We start from the raw sequence: 24,667 nt of genomic DNA on the forward strand, positions 1-24,667 counted from the left end.
GGAATCAAACTCACAACCTTTTGGTGTACAGGACGATGCTCCAACCAACTGAGCCACCAGCCAGAGCTGTAATTTGAAATTTTTTATTAGTCAAAACGTCACATAATTTTAATTATAAAATCTCATAGTCGTTCATCTTGAATATGAAAAACTGTTTGTGCCAGTATTTTTAAAGGCTCTAAAGTCAGCTATAGAAATGAGGCTTACCAATTAACATTTTTTGGTACTGGCAATTCCAAAATATGATTACCTTCTCCCCTCCCCCCTCCTCCCTCCCCCCTCCCTCTAGCAGGGCTGAGAAATTGACTTTGGGCTGCCTTATCCTACTTATGCTGGGAGGTGTGTGGCAGCACAGTAATCACATACTAATCTGGATGCCTCGTTAAGTAAACCAGACCCAGATGTGCCTTAATCTGTTTTTATGCAGTTTTTATGTACGTGGGCTCAGTTAATGTGGTGCTTTCAGCAGGGGGAAAGCTGTGCTTATATAGAAGAAAGTAAGGTGGATGCTTAGAGGTTAGCTGGTTTATTTAATATGTTTCTACCCTAGTTAAAGGAAGGAAAGCAAACCCTAAACCAAATAAAAATAATCAAATTTGGGGGCTATAGTAATCATGTTACTGGCTAATCAGAAAACCTCATTTTATTTCTGCCAGAGGAAAAAAGGCACTTGCTGGTCACCATTATAGTCAGAACGTCTACTCCAGGTAATTGCAGTAAAGTATAGTTAATATATAAATGCTGCATTTATATATTAAAGCTTTGACTTTGTAAGAAAATTGCTTGTTTTCCAAAACAAAAAGAAGGTGTCTCAGGTTTGTTTTGTGGGTTATCTAAAAGCCTTCATGTCTCAGAACTTAGCCTTTACCTGTGAAATACTTTTATAGCCTTAATATTTTCATATTACATCTATATTAGATCAGATATTTGCATAGCATTATATATTCATTTGTGTGTTTTTAGGTATGAAACAAATGTGTAATAAAAAGCTATACTTCATTAGATGTTTATAACTCAAGGATAACTTCTTATTTAACCTTTCATTATTTTTGTATTTTATCATGTATGCTTTTTATCTGTACATAGTGACTATAATGGATCGTTGTACCTAAAATAGGTTTTGGGGACACAGCATCAATATGTAGCTTTTACTGTTCAATATACCAAGTTAAAAATTCTGTATCTGTAATTACCTATAGTAGGACAACATTACAGAAATAATAAAAAGCACTTTCATAATCTTGTTATGACGTTTTACTTTATGTTGTAGCAAATATAGCCTAATGCATCTATTCATTTCAACTACTATTTTTTTAAAATATATTTTTATTAATTTCAGAGAGAAAGGGAGAGGGAGATAGAAACATCAATGATGAGAGAGAATCATCAATTGGCTGCCTCCTGCATAGCCCACATTGGGGATCCAGAATCGAACCGTGACCTCCAGGTTCATAGGTCGATGCTCAACCACTGAGCCATGCTGGTCAGGCCTTCCTATCAACTACTATTTTTAAGTGCTTGACTTAAAATGTTGCATTGTAAGCATTTTATTTGGTCATTCTACATTTTAGGTTGCTTCCTTCCTTTCCTTTTTTTTTTCTTTTTAAAATAGGCTTGCAGCATTCAGTTTCCTACCAAATTCCTGACTTCGATATTTTTGAATTTGTAAGAACCAACACAGACGTTCAGTTTGAATGGCAAACAACAATACCAAAGTCAAAATTAATGGGAATTCATTTTAATTTTGAAAGATTGAATAGAGTGGGACTGTAAGACTCTGGCCTTATATTTCTGCTTCATCTAAAAAATGCAGGGCACATATTTTCTTTGCAACAGCACATCAATCTTTTCCTTGAGTATTTCATTCATTTCTTGTTGTTGTTTTTTAACATGTTTTATTTGGTTGATACACATTCATTCATTCATTTTTAAAATACATATATATTAATAAGTGCAATTAATGTCCAATAAAATAGAATGGATGAGCATACTCTGTAATACACTATATGGGAATATTTTTCTGATGCCTTATTTACCTGGGGAAAGACTTGGCTTCACAGGGTCCCTCTGTGGTCTCCAGGCCTTCACTGCCCCACCCTCCCCAATGGCAGCACTGTGCAGTGCCAAGGGCTCTGATTTCTTCCAGACTTTAGCTCCCATTACTGTGAAAACAAGAAGAGAAATTGTGAAGTAAAATTGCACACCATGTTATTGATACACTGGCTTGAGAACATGACTTTCGCAGCCAAGGGTATGGCTATGAATTGGTTTAACAGAATATTCACTTATTTTCCAGATGTACTAACACAGGATCTTGGAAATGGTCATAAAGTTTCAGGACAATTGAAGTAAATATTTTCAAAGGAAAACATTTCCTTAACAAAATCATAATTGGGGTCAGGTGTTGACAAAAATGTCAAGCAGAGTTGGGTTCTACTCAATCAATGTGCTAGAATAGCAGACTGGAGCTCAGGGTAGGGAATGAATGCAGCTTGGGACATAAGACAGCCGTGGCTGTCGCAAACTCATCAAGGTCATTTCTATAACCTCGAAGCCGGTCCATCGGTCTGCACAAGGGCTACAGAAGTTCTGGCTGCTAACTCTCCCTTACTTTGGTTCAATGACTCACATACTCTCTGCTCTCCTGTTCTGACCTATGAGTTATAATCCTTAGAGGGGGGAAAAAGGAAATTGATACATTCAAATACATTCGGAAGCAGTTATTTTGAAGGCAGAAGACTGGAGAAAAATAATCTAGTTTCAATAGGGATGGGCAAGCTATAGGCAAACAACAGCCTATGTGTGTGGCTCCTTTATTCACTCACCCGTGTAGGCTTCATGAACACTCTTCAGTATGTGTCAGGTATGAGGGGAAGAAATGGAACTAAAGTATATTGAGCACTGACTATGTACGAATCACCATGCTGATCACTGGAATGCATACCACACAATCCTGTGAGGAGGCAGGAATGGATCATGCCAAAAGTATACATTTAGAAGTGGCAATGTTGGGATTTTCCCTAGAGATGCACTGACTCCAACGCTGCTGTCTTCCTGCTATATAGCTGCTCACTCCCCAGTCTGCCCATGTTGAGTACATAGTCTAGTTGGTCTCTATTTTAATCCCTATGATCCTTGGAGTTTCACAAGCGATGTGCCTCCTTGGTGTAGGGCGCATTCCACACCACAGTCAGGGAGTAAGTGACATTGTGAAGTGCCAGAAAGATTCACAACGCTCATCTCTTCTGAGAAAAGCATCATCAAGTTGTTCCTTATGCAAAAAGAAAAGAAAAAAAAGGGTCATGCTTTATCTTAGAATCCCCAAACCTCTGTCCTATAATCCATCTGGGCCAGGGAGCCTTGCTCGAGCCAAAGACCTTCCATAGGTTGGATCAGTTGCCTGTGAAGTGGCCTGATACAAGAACCCTCTCTGATAGGACTGCACCATGCTGGGTACTGTCTCATGTGACCAATCAGAGCCTCGTGCTCGCAGAGGCCTTGAGTAGGGGAAAGGCTGAGAGCACTGGCCAGAGAGAAAGAGACAGGACCAAGGCATGAATGAAAGAAGCGAGTTGACGGGAAGCCTGCCTCTGAAAAAGTGTAACTGGAGCCCCTGGAACTGATGTTGGACCACTTGCAATCCGTGATCAACTGGCCAAATAAACTAAATATTATACTAAATACACACACAGTGTTACAAATGACACAGTATTACAGCACAAACCCAGCAGCCACTGAGATCCCTGCAGGTCAGGGCTAAGATTCTCTCCGCAACCCAGAAAAACCTTCCAGCCTCTTTTTACAATTTTTAATTCTGTTTTTTTTTTTTAGTTATTTCTAAAAATTAAAACAAATTCTATTTTGTTTCACTCCTTCTCCCTCCCAATAGTTTCTGTTTCTCCCAATAAGTGCTCAATGTGCACTTATTATTTGTATGTGTTCCAGCAAAATTTGTATTATTGTATACATGTGTTTTTAATTTGTACAAATGCTGTACATAGCTCATCCTGACGTTTCATCTTCTCTTCACACAATATTTGAAAGTCCCATTGCTTTAAATCTCTTGGCTTCTAATTGCTGCCTCCTGCCCCATGGTATTCATCTATCACTTTTCCTCCATCCACTCTGTTGGGAATGGGCACCCAGATGACCTCCAATTTTATGCATCCCCAACTAATGCTGCCAGGAGCATTCTTGTACGTGTTGTTTATAATCACCCAAAACTGGAAACAACCTAAGTGTCCTTCAACAAGAGGTTGTCTAAACAACCATGATACATCCATACAAAGAAATGACACTCAGCAATAAAAAAGTAAACTATTGATCCATGCAACAACTTGGATGAGTCTCATGGGAATAATGTTGAGTAAAAGAAGCCAGCCTCAATCAGTTATATATACATGAATCCAGTGATATGGTAGTCTCTAAAAAATAAAACTAAAGTGATAGAGAGCAGATTGCTGGTTGCCAAGGGTTAGGGGTGGAGGGAGAGTATGACTACAAAGCGTGATGAAGTTTTGGGGGTTTTCTGGTTATAATTAGCTAGTTATTAATAACTAGAGGCCTGGTGCACGAATTCGTGCACTGGTGGGGTTCCCTTGGCCTGGCCTTCACCCTCTCACAATCCGGGAACCCTTGGGGGATGTCAGAAAGCCAGTTTTAGCCCAATACCTGCAGGCCAAGCTGAGGGATCCCACCAGTGCATGGGGACCTCTAGTATGCATATAAGATCTTTGGTTAATCTCTTTCCATCCTCCACCCGCCTCCCTTCCCTCTAAGATTCATCAGTCTATTCCATGTTTCCATGCCTGTGGTTTCTGCTCCTTTATTGAGTGTCTTCCCCCTGGTGGTCAGTGCACATCATAGCTACTAGCCAATCGGCTGGTTGCTTAGGCTTTTATATATATAGACTAGGGGCCCGGTGCATGAAATTCATGCACTGGGGTGGGGGGGAGGTGTCCCTCAGCCCAGCCTGCCCCCTCTCACATACTGGGAGCCCTCAGGGGATGTCCTAGTGATGGCTTAGGCCTGCTCCCTGCTCCCCTTGGGGAGTGGGCCTAAGCCACAGTCTGGCCACCCTTTGTGGGAGGTGACCAGGCTGATCAGGGGAAGGCACCAGCCCCATCACCCTGCTGCTGCAGCCACTGCCAGCCACCGCAGCCATCAAGGTTTTTTCATCAACACGGACTCCTGTCCCTTCACCATGAAAAAATGACAACTTTCTTTAGGCATTTTCAAGATGTGTCTTTCATATAATAATAATTTCTTTATTATTTTTTTATCCTCACCTGAGGATATGTTTCCACTGATTTTTAGAGAATGTGGAAGAGAAAGGGAAAGACAGAGAGAAACATCAAAGTGAGAGGAACACTTTGATTGGTTGCCTCCTGCATGAGCCCTGACCTGGGCCCCGGCCAGGGAGGAGCCTGCAACCTAGGTACATGCCCTTGGTCAGAATTGAACTCAGACCCTGCCATCAGTAGGCCAAGGCATTATCCACTGAGCCAAATCAGCTAGGGCAGGATATGACATTTCTTAGCCCTCCAGCAGTGGCCTTCATTTTTTTCGCCAGGAGTATGGTGAAAAACCCTAGATCATCTTTTTGGATTCTTATTACCTGAGTTACTAAGAATATTACCAGTGGCATACAGGGAGCTTAGCCAATGAGTGGTCAGAAAAGGTGTTTCCTCTGTAGTTTACACCAATCGCCGGCTTGGACCCCACACCCACCCCCCCAGGCCTGATGCCTCTGGCCCAGGCTTCAGGCTTGGGCAGGGGACCCCCATATTCCCCCGATTGCCAGCTTGGTCTCCCCACCCAGGTCTGATGCCTCTCGCTGAGGCGTCAGTCCTGGGCAGGCGACCCCCAGACCCCTCCAATTGCCGGCTCCACCCCCCGACCAGGCCTGACACCTCGGCCAGAGGCATCGACCTCCATCACCCTCTGATCCCCGGATCGGCCCCTTACCCAGGCCTGACACCTCCACCAGAGGTGTCAGTCCTGGGCAGGGGATTCCCATCTTCCCCCGATCACCGGCTTCTGGGCGGCTTCTGGGGCTTCTGGGGCCAGCCTGCGGCCCGGGATGGCAGCTTGCACTGGCGGCTGCACTGCCCTGCCCTGCCTGCAGTATGCAAATTAGCCGCCATCTTTGTTGGCGGTTAATTTGCATATCATGCTGATTAGCCAATGGGAGGTGTAGCGAAGGTATGGTCAATTACCATGTTTGTCTATTATTAGATAGGATAGGAAAGAAGTAAAAGGAAGGCCAGACATTATTGGCATATCACTTGGGCAGATTCACCAGGAAGCTGCAATTTTGCACTCCCCAGGGAATCACAAAGGGAAGATAGATGCATGTCTAGTAAAGTTAGAGTGATATAGGGAAGGTACCTGCCTGTCAAGCATACCTAGGAACAGAGATCATTGGCCAGAATGGGCGTGGCCATTGCAAGTGTGAAAATTTGGGAATATATAATCTTCCATATAAAAAGGAGTTCGTTCTCTTAGCTCGTGGCTCACGCTTAGCTTCCTTGCATTTGCCCGTGTTTCCTTCATAGCCACGTGGCCCTGTGGACCCCACAAACAATGGAATAATGGATATCAGTGGGAAGCATAAGCTAAACTAGCCAGATGCTGACTAGGACATAAAAAGAAACTTTGGAGGAGAACCAAGATGGCAGCATAGGTTAACGCCGGAGATTGCTGCCTTGAAAAACTACTTCAAAAGTGAAACTAAAAGACGGAACGGACATCACCCAGAACCACAGGAACGCTGGCTGAGTGGAAGTCCTACAACTAGGAGGAAAGAGAAACGCATACGGACACTCAGAGGAGGCGCAGTGCTAAAGTCAAATTCTGAGGTGCGGAGTGGGCCGAGCGGGCTGGCGGCGGAGGGCGCGGTTGGCGTTTTCAATCGGGAGGGAGTCGCAGACTCTGAGCTCCAGATACGGGCGAGTCTTTAGCGACCCAGACTCAAATGGGAGAAGTGGGACTGTCTGGCATTGGTCAGAGCGAGTGCAGCTTTCTCTCCGAGGTTTGCAGCAGTTGCTGGGACTCAGAGAGGCAGAGCCCCTAGGGACAGGACTGAGAGCTGCCATAACTGCTCTCTCTGGCCCACCCTGTTGATCCTGTGCAACCCGCCCCGCCCAAGCCCTGCACAGAGGCATTTGCCGGATAGCCTCAGGCAAAGGCTAGATTAGCACCTCCCTAGACAACAGAAGTTCTCTCACTGCAGACACAGCTGATTCTCACAGCCACTTGGCCTGGAGGTCAAACCCTCCCTGATATTAGCTACAACAATCAAGGCTTAACTACAAGACTGCGCACAAAGACCACTAGGAGGTGCACCAAGGAAGCATAACAAAATGCGGAGACAAAGAAACAGGACAAAATTGTCAATGGAAGATATAGAGTTCAGAACCACACTTTTAAGGTCTCTCAAGAACTGTTTAGAAGCTGCCGATAAACTTAATGAGATCTACAAGAAAACTAGTGAGACCCTCGATGTTATGATGGGGAACCAACTAGAAATTAAGCATACACGGACTGAAATAAAGAATATTATACAGACTCCCGACAGCAGACCAGAGGAGCGCAAGAATCAAGTAAATGATTTGAAATGCGAGGAAGCAAAAAACACCCAACCGGAGGGGCGGAATGAAAAAAGAATCCAAAAATGTGAGTATAGTAAGGAGCCTCTGGGACAGCTTCAAGCGTACCAACATCAGAATTTCAGGGGTGCCAGAAGATGAGAGAGAGCAAGATATTGAAAACCTATTTGAAGAAATAATGACAGAAAACTTCCCCCACCTGGTGAAAGAAATGGACTTATAGGTCCAAGAAGCGCGGAGAACCCCAAACAAAAAGAATCCAAAGAGGACCACACCAAGACACATCATAATTAAAATGCCAAGAGCAAAAGACAAAGAGAGAATCTTAAAAGCAGCAAGAGAAAGAAACTCAGTTACCTACAAGGGAATACCCATACGACTGTCAGCTGATTTCTCAACAGAAACTTTGCAGGCCAGAAGGGAGTGGCAAGAAATATTCAAAGTGATGAATACCAAGAACCTACAAAGATTACCTATAAAGATTACCTATAAAGATTACCTATAAAGATTACTTTATCCAGCAAAGCTATCATTCAGAACTGAAGGTCAGATAAAGAGCTTCACAGATAAGGAAAAGCTAAAGGAGTTCATCACCACCAAACCAGGATTATATGAAATGCTGAAAGGTATCCTTTAAGAAGAGGAAGAGGAAGAAAAAGGTAAAGATACAAATTATGAACAACAAATATGCATCTATCAACAAGTGAATCTAAGAATCAAGTGAATAAATAATCTGATGAACAGAATGAACTGGTGATTATAATAGAATCAGGGACATAGAAAGGGAATGGACTGACTATTCTGGGTGGGGAAAGAGGTGTGGGAGATGCGGGAAGAGACTGGACAAAAATCGTGCACCTATGGATGAGGACAGTGGGTGGGGAGTGAGGGTGGAGGGTGGGGCAGGAACTGGGAGGAGGGGAGTTATGGGGGGAAAAAAGAGGAACAAATGTAATAATCTGAACAATAAAGATTTAATTAAAAAAAAAAAAAAGAAAGAAACTTTGGACACTGTCTCTGATTTTAGTTCTACTGAATCCCCAGCTACACTCCTTCTATGATTGGACTAAGGGACATGGAAACTCAGAAATTTAATTCCATGCAAATAAAAATCATTCATTCTCCTGTACAAGTCTCAGAAAATTCCTTTTCTTAGGATATGGCAAGAATTCCACTCCCACTAGCAACCAGGGGAGACAAGGCTGTCTCCTGTCCATAAACAGTTACATGGATCAAAATGTGTGTTAAAATTCATATAACTGTATATTAAAGTAGACTGAAAAATACTTTTTCAAGGAGAGTTGATACAAATGAGCTTAACTAAAGCTGAATTAAGGTTGGAAGATAATACAGCAGCTGCTGGCAGACAGAGAAAAACTGAACAAAGAAGGTCAAGCCCAGATGTGTGAACCAAGGTCATGGCCTGTGATCAGTCTGGCAGGCAGAAGCGGTTAGGGGCAATCAGGCAGGCAGTCAGGCAGGCAGGCAAGCAGTTGGGAGCCAGCAGTCCTGGGTTGTGAGAGGGATGTCTGACTGCCAGTTTAGGCCCCATCCCAGGGATCCCAGAATGAAGAGGATGCAGGCTGGGGACACCTCCATCCCCAGTGCATGAATTTTGTGCACCAAGCCTCTAGTATAACAATCAACAAGGCAACTAGCTCTTAGAACTGATATTCTACTGGGGTGGGTGGAGAGAGAGAAAATTAAGAAAAAAGATTTTAGTTCATTCTAAGGGTGCTATCTGTAAAGACAATAAAACAGAATGAGGTTTGTGTGTGTGTGTGTGTGTGTGTGTGTGTGTGTGTGTGTGTGTGTGTGTGTGTTTTGCGGGGGGACTCTAGAATGAGTAGTCAGGGAAGACTTTCTGAAGGAGGTGACATGAAGGGGCAGGATTAGGGACAAGCATCCTTTTCCTCCCTCCCTATGTGAAATAATTAGGAGCACTGAGTTATCAGACAATAAATTAGTTACCTGAAGAAAAACAAAGCTGGTTGTAAGTCATTACATTTAATTTATGGTCACTAATGAGTCACAGACCACAGTCTAAAGTAAAATAATCTCAGCACACCCAATGACAGATGTTCTAGGCAGGCCCTCAGTTCACCCTGGCTTTTGGTTTTGCCAAATGGCATCGGTATGGTCCAGACTGTTTCCTGCCTGAGACTCTCAAGTTCATTCCAGATCATGTTCCCCTGGGAGCGCTGAAACCATTCCTGAAGAATTATGAGAAGACAGGCTCTCTATGCCCCAAAGTATGCTGGATACAAGTTAAAATGGCCTGCTGAGTCCTTAATTTTACATGCGCCAAAGGACTTCAAATTGATTCTTTGAAACTCATAACAGACCTTCTTCTGGAATACTTTATCAGTCTGCCTCTGGCCCTTGAACGGGACATTTATGATGTCTGATTAAAAGGATTTCTGCCCTTGTCTCGGTGGGGTTGCTGAGCAGCCTTGGGTTACTGTTTCTGGGCTCCCAATCCCTGGTGCTCTACGGCTGGCGCAAAAATGCTTGCCTTGCTGTGCCTTGGTTTACTCTTTTGCCACATTTATGACAGCTGTTGCTGTCATGTAGGCCTTGGGACACCAGGGCTGGAGTCACACCCGGCTTTGAAAGAGCCACACAGTTCCATCCCCTCACGTAGAGGAAGCTGCTAGCGCTGCCCTGTGTCTGCCAGGCTCTGTACCCACCCTCCTGACTCGTCCTCTGGTGTTTACTCCCCCTGCTCACATTTCACTGCTGCTCAACTTCAGGCCAGAGGGCAGTTGGGTCCTCTCACTGCCCTTCCCAGCAATCACCATTTCAATCTAAGACTCTGCTTCTGCAATTTCCACAGCCCCCAAGCAAATCCAGTTGGCACTTGCTTTCCTACGTTTGGCACTGACCTTGAGGAAAGAAGTGGGGAAATACAGGCTGGACAAAGAGGTGGAAGAATAAAGTTGGTTTTTTACTGTTGTGCTTTCCAACGTGGTTTCCAGAAACTTACTGCAATAAAAAAGGAGAACGAGCCTGCCTGCCACTTAGTTTTAATTTCCAACTTCAAGAGATGGTTCTGGAAACATCTACCGTGGCTTTGTTAACAAAATCAACAAAACTGTCCTCCTTCCTCAGTGCCCCACAGGTTCATTTTCTTTGTGACAACGTGTCAGTGAGTTCAGTTCATGATATAGACCTGCCACCGGCTCTGCGGAGCCCAGCATCTTTCTCATGGTCTTTGCCCCTCACCCCACCTCCCTCTAGTCTGAGCTCAGATCCCAACTTATTGATGAAGCCTCTCTTGACCACTCTGTTTAACATTCAGTCTGCCCAGCACCCCCTCCTCACGCCTGTCCCACCCCAGCACTCTCAACTTGCTTTGCCTTGCTCTACTTTTTCTGTTTTTCTTCCTGTCTGCCCCCCTTCCCATAGCAGTACCTCCTTTTAATCTCACATAAATTTAAACTTTTAATCTTGTGTATGGTTTCTTGTCTGTCTCTACCAGACTTAGCTCCCAGAATATAAACCCCACAGGGGAGAGTATCTTTCTGATGCTTGATAACTAGAATATCCAATCATCCTGCTGGATTTTCTACACAATATCCAACAACTGGTTTGCATTATATTTTCAATTCACATGGTTTGAATTCACTGCCCAAATAAACAATCCACTCACAAAAGAAATTAATTATTTGCCCTAGAGCCATGTGCTATCCGACAAGGTAATCATTAGTCACACATGGCTATTGAAATGTAAAGTAATTAAGATTAAATAAAATTAAAAGTGCAGTTCCTTAGTCACACTAGCCATATTCCAGTGGCTACTGTTGTGGGCAGCAGAGATCTAACCCACTTCCATCATAGTAGAAAATTCTGCTGGACTGGACAGTCTGCTATAGGTGAATCAGTCTGTCAGCTTACTGGATTTTTTGGTCAATTTATTGAATTGTTTTATTTGACTGGAAACTATGTATTTAGCATCTACTTAATTAGAAATGTGAGCTGTGCAGGGAGGACTCAGAGACTTTGCTTCTTTCTGCAAGTGGGTCTGTAGATACAGATAATATGAAGATAGGAACCAGGAACCTTGAGGTAAATACAGATAAAGTGCTGGAGAAATTCAAAGGAAGGAGAGACTTGTGTTTTCCAGTTCAAGATAGGCAATCAAGGCAGGCTTCTTGGAGGAGGTGGGTCTGAAACAGAAAACTGCCCATTATCTCAGTTCTGAAGCAGAGAACACTCAACACCTGATAACTGAAGGAGAGAAACTGTATAAAGTAATAATCTGGTGGGAAGGTTAACTCCAAACAAGGAGACTCAAAGCTGTGGTTCCCAGGGCTCAGTTGGAGCTCTGATTTTAACCTCTCTGCCTTGGGCTCATTCACTCCTTCCCCTGAGCCCATAGGGGCTGACCTCATTGACCTGGCCTTCACCCAGAGTTGAAGAATCCAATGCTCCCAGTGGAAAATAAACACAAGTTGAAGAAACAAGGCATGTGAGGAGAACAATTATTTTCAAAGAAAAATATTAAATATCCAAGAGCTAGTGTGGCTTTCTAATACCACTAATACAAGTTGACTATTTCCTGAGTATTTATTCTGATACTGTTCAGATGGACTCAATGAGCTCCAATGCTACCAACCATCTCGGTTGGTGAATCTTCTATGGTTTACACCAGAGGTCCATGGGCTATGGACCAAATATACATTTTTATTGGTTTCAGAGAGGAAGGGAGAGGGAGAGAGATAGAAACATCAGTGATGAGAGAGAATCATTGATTGGCTGCCTCCAGCACACCCCCACACTGGGGATGAACCTGCAACCTGGGCATGTGCCCTGACTGGGAATTGAACCATGACCTACTGGTTCTTAGGTCAATACTCAACCACGGAGCCACACCAGCCAGGCCAAATTTCAGTATCTTTAAGTAAAGTTATGTGGGAACACAACCATACTCACTTATTGTCCATGACAGCTTTCCTGCTACAGTGGCAGAGTTGAGTAATTGTGACCGAGACCACACAGCCTGCAATATTTACTAACCAGTCCTTTATAGAATAAGTTTACCAACCTGGCCTATACCATCAACTTCTCGAGGCACCAACTAATAATGGTGATAACCTCCTCATGCATCTCAAGCTCTTTGTGGTTAACAAAAGCACTTCCCCACGCATCATTTCTGCCTCTGCCTTGAATTGTTCGGGACTGCGCCGGAGCCCTGGCAGCTGCTGCTGCTTCTCAGAGAGACAGGAACCCCCAAAGCAAATACCCCAATTGAGGTAACTAGGAATCTAGAAAGAGGTCAAAGGCATTTTTCATGAAGGAAATATTCCATATAGTTTGAAAATGTAGGCGCTTTACTATAGACTCGAGAACACAGCAGTTAAATTCCTGCAAAATTCAGACCCATGCAGTGTAATAACATAACTAAAATGAAATCTAAAATCAGATTGTGGCTTCAGGACGTGAAGTCCTTGTTTAATTATCTTCTTCCTGAACTATTTGGTCTCTGTAATTTATATCACTTGAGAGTGTGCCACAGTTTCACAATTAGTACACATAATCTAAGATAGTGTAGCAATCAAATAAACTAAGTTCTTCCTCATTATTATCACAGGGGACACTCTGACATGTATTTTTGAAGAATTCTCATATGTTCTTACATGCAGAGCACAGTAAAATCAAGTATCATTTCACATACATTCAGATCAGTCGAGCCAGAATTTATTCAGCATATACTTTAGATTTCTAAACATTCAATACTATTAGATCTTGTTGTAAAATAAAGACATTTCCTGATTCAGAGGTGTTCATTGTCTATTCCAGGAGACACACTCAACGAATAACCCTCACACAGTGTGATGGATGGTGTAACAGAGATGCATACAAAGTGCTACGGGAATAAAGTTTAGGAAATACCTCCTTCTCCTAGTGCAGGGGTGGGCAACCCCCGGCACGCGTGCCAAACATGGCACACCAGTAACTTTTGCTGGCATGCAAAACCCTCTCTTATAATCTTCCATTTACAATTTTTTTCTTAATATCGACTTTTTTATTTTTCAGATAAATTCAGTGTAGGTGCATCTTAGATAAATAAATAATTTTACATAACAAGTTATCTTAAAGACCATAGACATGGATTGATGAGAGAGGGGAAGAGCAATTTCAATAGTGTCGAAAACAAACTATTGAGGACTTGGAATGCCATTCCAGAAAATTTTTTCTGTTTAAAAAACTCTGCAACAGCATTACTCTCCATGTTTTCATCCACATACGCTTGTGAATCTTTGTTCTCAGTGATGAATTTTGTTAAGTCTCATAATAGGAGTAGCCTGACGGATGAAAGTAGTAGCTCGTGCATATCTCTGAAGGTCACGAAATATAAACCTGATGTAAAATCTCTGTCATCAGTGATGCAGCAGCAAAAGTCCCACTGATAATATCAAACGGAGTCATAAAGTTTTCTGTCGGACTATGAGTGTACATGTATACATTAAAAAATAAATGTATTTTTCATCATCATATACTGTGTTTTTGTCACTCGAATGAATTTTATTACTTCTTCAAGGTTCTTCGCATACGTACACCTTAAGAGATATCAAGTAGGCGTAACATGTTCTCAAAAAATTAGGGTTTGCATGCAGAAGAATTTTGAGTCAGAGATTTTGCTGGTTTTGGCACGCACTCACAAAAAGGTTGCCCACCCCTGTCCTAGGGGATGTGGGGAGATGGGGTTAGAAAGGAGGTGCTATGAGAGCTAGGCCATGAAAGATGTTTAGGAGTTGACCAGAGAGACGCAATACTGAGGAAGGTGGATGAAAAGATCCTGGACAAGTCCCTGAGGCATGGGAGGGCTGGTCATGCATCGTGCCCCTGCTGAGTCCCCAGGACATGGCACAGTGCTGGCATCTCAGATGTGCTCAATAAACACCTGTTGAATGAATGGATATGATGTGCTTATGGGATGGCGATAACCCAGATGGAGTAGGGGAGTGTGTTATATATGCTTAACACACTATTTGGGGACCATTTTAGGGACTAGATGAGACTGACTTTAATTTACTATTTCAAGTATTTGTGGACCAATAAATGGTACTTCTTGGAGCCCTTGGATAGAGCTTGAACTCTTTCTTCAGCAGCATTTCTGAAGCTCTCTCCTGCTCTGGCACATATGGTCAACAGCATATGTATGTTTGACATGCCCATGAAACTCCCAAAACTTCCCAGGACATTTAAGGTAATAGCACTGAGATATTCAACTTTTGATTACTGAATTGCCACTTGGCATCAAATATTCGGTCTTAGGTAAGACAGGCTGTGGGTCTTTGGCAACTACCTTTGGGAGGCACTCTTTTTTTCCTCAGTCGGAAAAGCTTATCACGATTCAAGTGAAAAACGTTATCATAGGGAGTGATCTTAATTCAACCAGTCACTCATTTGTTTTTAAAGGACATTATTTGCACTAGCTGTACTTTTCTTTTAGTAACACAATACTGTCAATCTCACAATGAATTATGATATAATAACTGAGATTCAGAATCACTACTTTGAATGACAACTGAGCCTTGAAATGTGTTGATTGGGGAGCCATGGAGTGCGTGGCTGAAGATCTATCCTGCATGGTGACTTTGCTGAGATCTGAATCCCACAGAAAGTAAGGCCAGAGTATGGGAGTAAACTGCCTACCTTCTCATGTCAAAGTAGCATGAATGTTTTCTGTTTGACTTCAGAGTCCCTCTAATTCTTGGGAACTGATTTTTTTTTTTTTTTAAGTTTGTAGAAAACAGCCCCAGGAAAAAAACAGCACCTGCTGATAATGGCAGTTAAAAGAAAGAGAAATAGTCCTTAGGAAGAAGGCTCCTTAGGCAGGTTCATAAACATCTATGAAGAATCATCAAGAATATGAAGGCCCCTCAGCATTCTCATTTCCACTCCACTGCACTGTACAGAAGGAATTTAAAGTCTCATCACCACTCACAAATGCCTCCAGACATAACATTATGATTGAATGCGAAGGGTTGACTGTATCTTCAACACTTTCCCCTCAAATTTTGTTTTCACTGTGAATTTGCATGGCCCTGAAGAAAGGATTGGCAAATCAAAGATAAACACCAAACCACACTTTGTCTAATTGCATAAATTCCAGATTAATGAAGCCTGAGCTAATGAGGTGTCATGCCCTAGAGTAAATCTTAATCCCTGTCCCTGGAGTTGGTGATGTATTTCCTGAACATGCTCTCTCCCCCTCGGGCACAGCCAGCCTCACCAGGCCACGTTACAGCTTGTTCTACCCTCGCCACAACTCTGATTCAGGTGTTATAAATAATGTGCCCTTTGTCATACTTTTCAGGTAATTTTTCCAGGTGGAAGGTTCACAGAAGCAAAGGATTACCCATGAGCGTCCTCTGTATGCTACTTCTTCTGTCTCATCTCCTTCTGAATCTTAGGCATTGAGACCATTCGGGAGAGTTCTAAAGGTCAGTGAATTGCTTTTATAGGCAGGAAGCTAGATTCAGAGTAAGAATTACTATTCAATTTCAAATTGTGATGCTTCTGTTAGAGCACATTGTGTGTGTGTGTGTGTGTGTGTGTGTGTGTGTGTGAGGGGGGGAACCATAAATACAAATCATAGGAATAATCACCCCAAATTAAATAAGAGCCCATTCCAATTACTTAAACTCATGTCTTTCAAGTACTGTCTTGTATTTCAGAGTGCTTACCTTTTTAAGATCTTTTTTATAGTTATTGCCTAATTTTCTGTTTACATAGATCCTATAGATAATAACATCAATCATAATTTAATAGAATAACACATGTTATTACACCAATTCAATAGATGAAGAATGAAAGTAATCACTTGGAACCTTATAGTGAAATTGCCCTTTGTTCTTACTTTAAGAAATATATGTGGAGTTCACAGAGAATCATGTTTTCTTTCGATTCCAAGTTCTTAATGAGGTGACCGGGGATTTTATTAGAAATTGAGGCATTGTAGGATATCCAGGCCAGCTTTTGTTCCCAAGTGGAAACTAGATGGCATCCAGTTAGGGCACAGGCCCAACGAACTTCTTAAGGCTCCACAAACACATCTGAGTTATGAAAACAATGTGATGGGCTGGTCACATGATTTGCTTTTTTAGCAACAGGAGGGGAAAATCAGAGAAATTAGTGCTGTATGTGGGGATATATAGAAGGAGATACTATGGTCAAGAAAGGTATTTTTTCAAAGGAAGTGATGCTTAGGCATGTGCATATGCTGGCCACAGTGGTCCCACAGGGAGGGGAACAGAAGAGGCAGGACAGGGAGGAGCCTATTGTAGGAGTCAAGTTCCTGAGTAGGCACTGGGGGATAGGATGCATGCCACATGGGATAGGGGGATAGGTGCACAGAGTTCATATAATGTGGGGTTAAGAGCTTTCTTCAAGTCTTGGGTTCAAATCTTATCTCTGCCAGTTTGTAGAAATGTTTGAATTGGTGCACATTAACCTCTTAAAGTGGTCATCCCCTCGTATGCAAAATGGAGAAATTAAGGTCTCAAATTCAACTATTGTTGTGAATATTTAAGTGAATCATACCTGCTACCTACCTAGCACAGGACTTGGAATAAAGTAAACATGCCACAGAACGTTAGCTACAATCATCATCATAATAATTATTATTGTTCATATTAGGCACTGAGGCTGGGGAAACAAGATAACAAGATGTATAAATCATGGTCTCTGCCAATGAGGAGTTGAAAATTCAGTGTGAGAGAGCAATGTGTAAACAATGGTAATTCAAAGAAGAATTGAGTCATGGCTTCCACAGTCTTCACATCCCTCAAGAATTTAGAGGATCATGTGAACCCTGGAGTGTTATTCATGAGGAGATAGGACTGGGCCCCTAGGTGCTTACTTGATCTTCTTTACCCCTTCAGGATGGTCCAGTACAATGCAAGGACTTTGTAGCTCTTGCAGCATAGCTTTAATGGCCTCAATTTCCACTCCCATTCCCCTTTCATCCCCCCTATTCTATCTACAGCTGCTTCTAAAGAGGCAGACTTTCCAGGTCTGATTTTCTGGAGCTCTAGGGGACAGAATAATAAGCAACAATCTCTCACACTTTGAAGAAACTAGCCTCATTTGATAAACTACTTTCTGAGAAAGAGGATGGGACTATGTTCTCTATATTTACAGAGAGGGGGGAAAATCCCACAAGATATTTTATGTCAGTGAGTAAGTTACTTAAGATCATCAGCTAAATTTTATTCATTTCATATCCCTATTACCTAACACCAAGCCTGAGGTGTTGAGGGAACCCTTGTGCACTGTTGGTGGGAATGCAGATTGGTACAGCCTCTGTGGAAAGCAATATGGAATTTCCTCAAAAAAAAAAAAAAAATGGGATCGCCTATGACTCAACAATTCTACTTCTGGGAATATATTCTAAGAAGCCTGGAACACTGATTCAAAAGAATATATGCACACTTATGTTCATTGCAATGCTATTCATTACAATAGCCAAGATTTGGAAGCAGCCCAAGTGTCCATCAGTAGAAGAGTAAATAAAAAAGTGGTGGTACCTATACACAGTGGAATATTACTCTGCCATAAAAAAGAAGGAAATTTTACCTTTTGCAACACCATGGATAGACCTGGAGATTATTATGCTAAGTGAAATAAGCCAGCCAGAGAAAGACAAGTGCCATATGGTTTCACTTATATGTGGAATCTAATGAACAAAATAAACAAACAAAACAGAACCAGGCTCATAGATACAGAGACTAGACTGACAGCTTTCTGAGGGAAGAGGGTTTGAGGGCCTAGGGGAAATAGGTAAGGGATTAAATAACAAACAAAAAACAACTCATAGACACAGACAATAGTATGGTGATTACCAGAGGAAAAGGGGGATGCGGGCAAGTAGAAGATGATAAAGAGGGTGTAAATGATGATGAAAGGAGACTTGACTTTGGGGTGGTGAACACACAATATAATATACAGATGATTTATTTTAGAATTGTACACTTGAAACCTATATAATTTTAACCATAATAAATTCAATTAAAATATAAAAAGACCACAACAAATTCAATTAATATATAAAAAATAAAATAAAATTATTGGTGAGATTCAAATGAATCTCAGGCCTGCCAACTCATAGCTTCGTACTTCTCTCTGAATTTAAGTTGCAATGGGTTTGGTGCTCATAAAAACTCTCTTTCTTATCACTTACGTGCCTTGGCCAGGGAATAGTCTAAACATGTCTACAACTTGCTTCTTCTGCAGATTAGCCCCAGAAGAAGGACCTTTCACTCAGGACTTATAGCTACCTAGTATCTGTTGGTTCTGTCATTTGTGAGAGATTTTTTTCCAGATGTCTTTACCCAAACTTTGAATCATCAGCTTTCTTTTAACAGGGGAAGCTCAGTTCTAGGCTTTTACAAATCAGCTCTGTCTTTTCTCAGTAGTTCATCCCTTTTTATTGCTAAATAGTACTCCATTGTATGAATATACCAATTTTGTTTATCCCTTCACCAGTTGATGGACATCTGGATTGTTTTCACTCTTGGGCTATTATAGATATTGCTGCTATGAACATTCATATATGTCTTTATGTGGACATATTTGTATAAACCTATTTTTACTTAGGTATTTGCCTTTTCCAGTGCACTTTGTTTCTTCATATGGATTTAAGTTTCCACCTGATGCCATTTCCTTTCTGTCAGGAAGATTTATTTTAGTATTTCTTGAAAAAAAGCTCAGTTGGCAATGAATTCTTTCAGTCATTGTTTATCTGGGAATGTCTTTATTTCATTTTCATGTTGAAGGATATAGACTTTTGCTGGATATAGACTTCCTGATTGACAATTTTTTCATCTAAGACTTTGATTATGTCATCCTACTTCCTTCTAGCCTGTATTTTTTTCATATGCAAACTTAGGTATTAATTGTTGCTCTGTATATAATGAGACTTTTTTTCTCTTGCTGCTTTCAAGATTTTTCTTTTTATTTTTGGTTCTTAACACTTTGACTATGATGTTCTTAGGTGTGGATTTCTTTGAGTTTACCTTGAGCTTCTTAGAGGTGTAGATTGATGTTTTTCATTAAATTTTGGAAGTTTCTGCCCATTATTTCTTCAAATATTTTTTCTTTTCCTTTTTTTATTACACATATTTCTGCTTAGTTTTTTTTTTTAATTGTTATTCTTATTCTTAAGCCTGGTTCCCTTAGGGTTTTCCTTGTGACAGCATAGCTTAGTGGTCAGCCAATGATAGGTTAGAGGTTGTGCTCAAATATTTTGAGTCAGATGGTCATATATCCTTTGTCAATGAATCTTTGTATGGGTTGAAAAATGCACTCAAAATTCAGACAGTTTACAAGTCTACCCCAGACTTACTTTTTTTCAAGCTCATCTTTGTTTTACATGTGCAAGGACTCATTATCAGCCAAGGATGTGTGAATAATGAGGGCCCTCTCTGGTCTCTCCCAAGTGGGTATGTGGCCATGGGCATGTGTGTAGCTTTTCAGACTACCAAGATATGTGGAACTCACTACTTCTACCTCATTACCTGGATTATACTGTTAAATTTATAACTAGTCTGTCTCTCTGTTGCTTGCCTCAAGCAGAATCACAACTTTAGGCTGTCTGTGATGTATAAAGGCCTTTCCTGTTTGTTTCTCACCGAGATTGCTACTGTTCATTGCAACACCCACTGGCACTGGGTTTTTCCATGCTTTGTTCCAATCAAGTCAGCAGCCCTGGCAGAGAAGCTACAAGATTTCACTACTTGACCCACCCTGGTATAATTACCACACAAACTGAGTTAGGGCTAGGGAGGAATGAGAGCAATTCCAGGCAAAAATGCTAATAGCTAAAGTTCAGTGATTTTTTTTTTCTTCAATTAATGCTCTTAATTTGTTACATGCCTTTGACCAATTTCCAGAGAACAAAAATAGTTGTTTTTAACAATTTTGTTTAGTTTTATCATAATTTTGGAGGGAGAGAGTTTCCAAGCTTCTTGCCCCACCATTGCAGAAGTCCTGCTTCTGAGGAATCAGGGTAGATGAGAAGCTCAAACATACATATAGAATTCATGAGTCTGGTACGGATTGAAGGTAATATAGATAACAGCAACCAACATTTCTATTTGTTAGTCCTGTTGCTAAGTGTGTTACAGGTATCATTTCTTCTCATCCTCATAGAAATATAGAACCTGGTTTAAATCATGAAAATCCCTTACTAATTTCCTCCCAAAGGGATACAAATAAAAAGAAAAGCAATGACCCCAAATTTGATCACTTACATGAAATGGCCAAATTCCTTGAAAGATGCAAACTACCAAAATTCACACAAGGAATAATCTATATAAGCCAATATCTACTAAAGAATTGGAATAAGTAGTCAATAGCTCTCCAAAAAAAGAAAGCACCAGGCTCAGATGGTTTCTCTGGTGAATTCTTTCAAATATTTATGGGAGAAATTATACTAATTTTCTATAATCTCTCTTAGAAACCAGAAAGGACACTTCTTAACTCATTCCAGCATTATTTACTTTAATATCAAAATTAGAAAAAGAGGATATAAGAAAGGAAAACTATAGGCCAATACCTCTAATGAACATAGATGTGAAAATTCTTAAAATATTAACAAGTCAAATCATAAATGTATAAAAAGAATTATATACCACAACCAAGTAGAATTTATTCCAGATTTGCAAGGCTAGTCTCACATCTAAAAATCAATTAATGTAATCTACCTCATCAACAGGCTAAAGAATAAAAAACATATCAACTGATGCAGAAAAAGCATTTGACAAAGCCAACACCTGCTCATGATTTAAAAAAAAACCAACACTTGTAAAAGTAGGAATAGAGGAAAATTTTTTTTAACTTGATAGAGAAGGTTACAAAAATCCACAGTTAACATTATTGTTAATGGTAAGAACCTGAACACTGTCTCAAAGAATAAGGCATGCATGTCTCCTTTCATCACTCCCATTTAACACTGTACTGGTCACCCTAGTTAATACAATAAGATTTTTTAAAAGAAAATAAACATATGGATTATGAAGATATAATTAAAACTGTCATTGTTTGCAGATGACATGATAGTCTATGTAGAAAATCCCAAAGAATTGACAAAACCCCTTAAATCATTAAACAATTAGAACAAGGTTGCAAGATACTTTCTTATGTGTCTGCTATTAACAATTGGAATTTAAAATGAGAAACCATAACTTTTATAATAGTGCACTAAAAGGAAGTACCTAGGGCCCTGGTCGGTTGCTCAGTGGTTAGAGCACTGGCCCACACACGGAAGAGGCTTGGGTTCGATTCCTGGTTAAGGGCACCTATGTACCTGGGTTGCAGGTTCAATCCCAGGCCCTGTTTGGGGCACGTGAGGGAGACCAATCCATGTGTCTCTCTCACATTGATGCTTCTCTCTTCTTCTCTCTCTCTCCTTCCCTCCCTCACTTCCACTCTTTCTAAAAAAGAAAAATATCCTCTATCAGTATCTGTCTTTTTAAGCATTGCTCAAAAAATATCATTCTTTTTCATCGTTACTTACAAAACTCAAGGTAAAGCTGGACACAAAGGCACTCAGGCCTGTTCAGCTTCCCGGGGCCCTGCCTCAATGGGAACCACATGGACCCCAGAGCCAGGCCTCCGCCTCCACCTGTCCACAGTATACCTGCTAGACCAGCCCTGGGGGCTGTGAGAAGCACCCAGTGTAACCCACCGTCCTCTGTTCTGATTCCAGAGGATTTCTACTGTCGCCTGCTATGTGGCAGTTTTATTCCCGATGCTGGGGATCCAAAGACTGAAGATGTTGGTTTGTCTGGCTGTACGCCAGCTCAGGAAGACGAACGGACACAGGCCATGTCCCCAAATGCTCAGGCTCTTTCACAGAAGGCACAGATGGCTGGGGGGGGGGGGGGGCGGGCGCGGGAGGGGGCACACAGATAGTGGTAACAGTGGTAACCAGCTCTGACCATGCAGGAGGCAAACTTCCCAGGAAACAGCTTACACAACACGGGTATCAGCTTTCTCCTTGGCGCCTACCCCCATGTACCGGGATAACTGAGCCATTCACACAGAACACAGCTTATTTGACTGTCGGGAAAAGCCGCAGACACCCCAAGGGAAGGAAGGGCAACATGCTTTGTGCAAGGAAAGACTCACAGCTAGCAGTCAGTCCCGCCTGGCCCAGATGCTCCTGGCGCCTGGGAACGGGGCGCTGGCCTCATGAAGGGCTCTGAAACCAAGGCAGACGCCCTCCTGTGGAAAGTCCCCAAAGCCCTTCTCCTGGGCTTGGGAGATTTGTGCAGCCTAAAATGGAGCCAGAAAAAAAAAATAAATAAATAAAATGGAGCCAGTACAGGCCTTTCTAGGGATGAAATGGGCAAAGAAAAGAAGGGGATGAGGGAGAACAGGGGTGAGAAGAGGGAAGGAGGTAGCAAGAGTCCTGGACGTCAGCCTTGGAGGCAAAGTCAACAACTACCAGGCTATAGAAGCTTCCGCGGACTTACAAAACACCTGGAAGTGTTTTTGTTTTTTCTTCTTAACATTTTTAATCTCTTGCCATCTCATTGTGAAAGGGCTGTGTCTTAGCTCAGGCATCAGCAGTCTGTCACACTGGGTGCCTTACTGATCGTCAGGGAGCCTGTGCTTCAGCTCCTGTGAAATGGGCACCGCGAGCCTGTGGGGAGGACAGAGGAGCCCCCGTGGCCACGCATGTGAAACAGTCTCTCTACGAGCAGTTTGTGGGTTTCCTTCCTTGTGCTCCTTGCCAGCTCTCAGTAGCCAATGGGAAACTGAAAACACCCACACAACATGTGAATTCAGGAATGTCTCACCAGGCTTCTGGACTACGTTGTGGGACCCAATCAAGTCCAGGAAACCAGCACCGACTTACCATCTAGTGTGTGTGCAGCACAGCGTTGGGGGCAGCCAGCGTGTGATGGAGCGAAACACACAGCTTCTCTCCCACAATTTGCACCAAGTTCCTCTGATGCCGCCATGGACTTCAGGGACTCTGTTCAGTGGGCACATTGCCCAGCCTGTTCCTGCAGAAATTCATTTATTTATTATTTATTTACTTAAAATATATATGTATTGATTTCAGAGAGGAAGGGAGAGGGAGGGAGAGAGAGAAAAATCAATGATGAGAGAGAATCATTGAGTGGCTGCCTCCAGCACACTCCTGGGGATGGAGCCCACAACCTGGGCATGTGCCCTGACCGGGAATCAAACCATGACCTCCTGGTTCATAGGTCAATGCTCAACCACTGAGCCATGCCAGCTGGGCTGTTTCTGCAGAAATTTATTAAACAACCAGAAGCTAGGGGGATAGTCAACAAGCAGCTTCCAAATTCTATGTGCACCCCTTTAGTGGCGCTGCAGGGGCCGGGGGAACTGTCTAGGGAAGACACAATAGCCAGGAGAGTCCCTACCCCTCCAGGAGGGACGCTGAGGAGCATTCTCCATCTCTTGCCAATTATGTTATGTACAATATAATCTTCCTACAAAATTCTGCAGAGTAGGAATTTTTATTAGCATTTTACAGACGAGGAAGCTAAGGCTGGGAGAGCATAAGTCACTTGCCCAAGCTCACACCCGTAGCAAGTGCCAGGTCTAGAACTGAACCCAAGCCTGAGTCCAGTAGTTTTTTTTCTTTTTCATACCATGCCACGCCTCCCTAGAAGCTCGTTTCTGGGAACTAAATGAACTCTAGTGATAAAGCAGCACATTTCCCATGATCTTTGCTCTTGATCCCTCTCCTCTTTCTCTGGAAATAGGTAATAAGGCACCAGGATGCCTGCGGCAGCCCTGGTCACCCTTGCACTGTAGCACGCACAGTGGGTGTCTGGCCTCGTTGCTTTCCCACCAGACTCTTGCAGAAAGAACACGGTACCTGCCAGCTCAGTTCAGCACTTCTCTGAACCTGGGAGTTTATCTCTGAATGTGTTATCAGACCCGCTGAAGAGCTACAGATGTCAGTAGGGAAGAAGAGACTGTGAAGTGAGCTCTGCATCTAAGAAAGCCCTCGCTGCTGCCATGCTCTAGCTTGAGCTCTGGGTCTTTCACCAAGTTCTGCA

The sequence above is a fragment of the Myotis myotis genome, unplaced genomic scaffold, assembly GCF_014108235.1.
Source record: "Myotis myotis isolate mMyoMyo1 unplaced genomic scaffold, mMyoMyo1.p scaffold_m19_p_14, whole genome shotgun sequence".
Taxonomy (NCBI): domain Eukaryota; kingdom Metazoa; phylum Chordata; class Mammalia; order Chiroptera; family Vespertilionidae; genus Myotis; species Myotis myotis.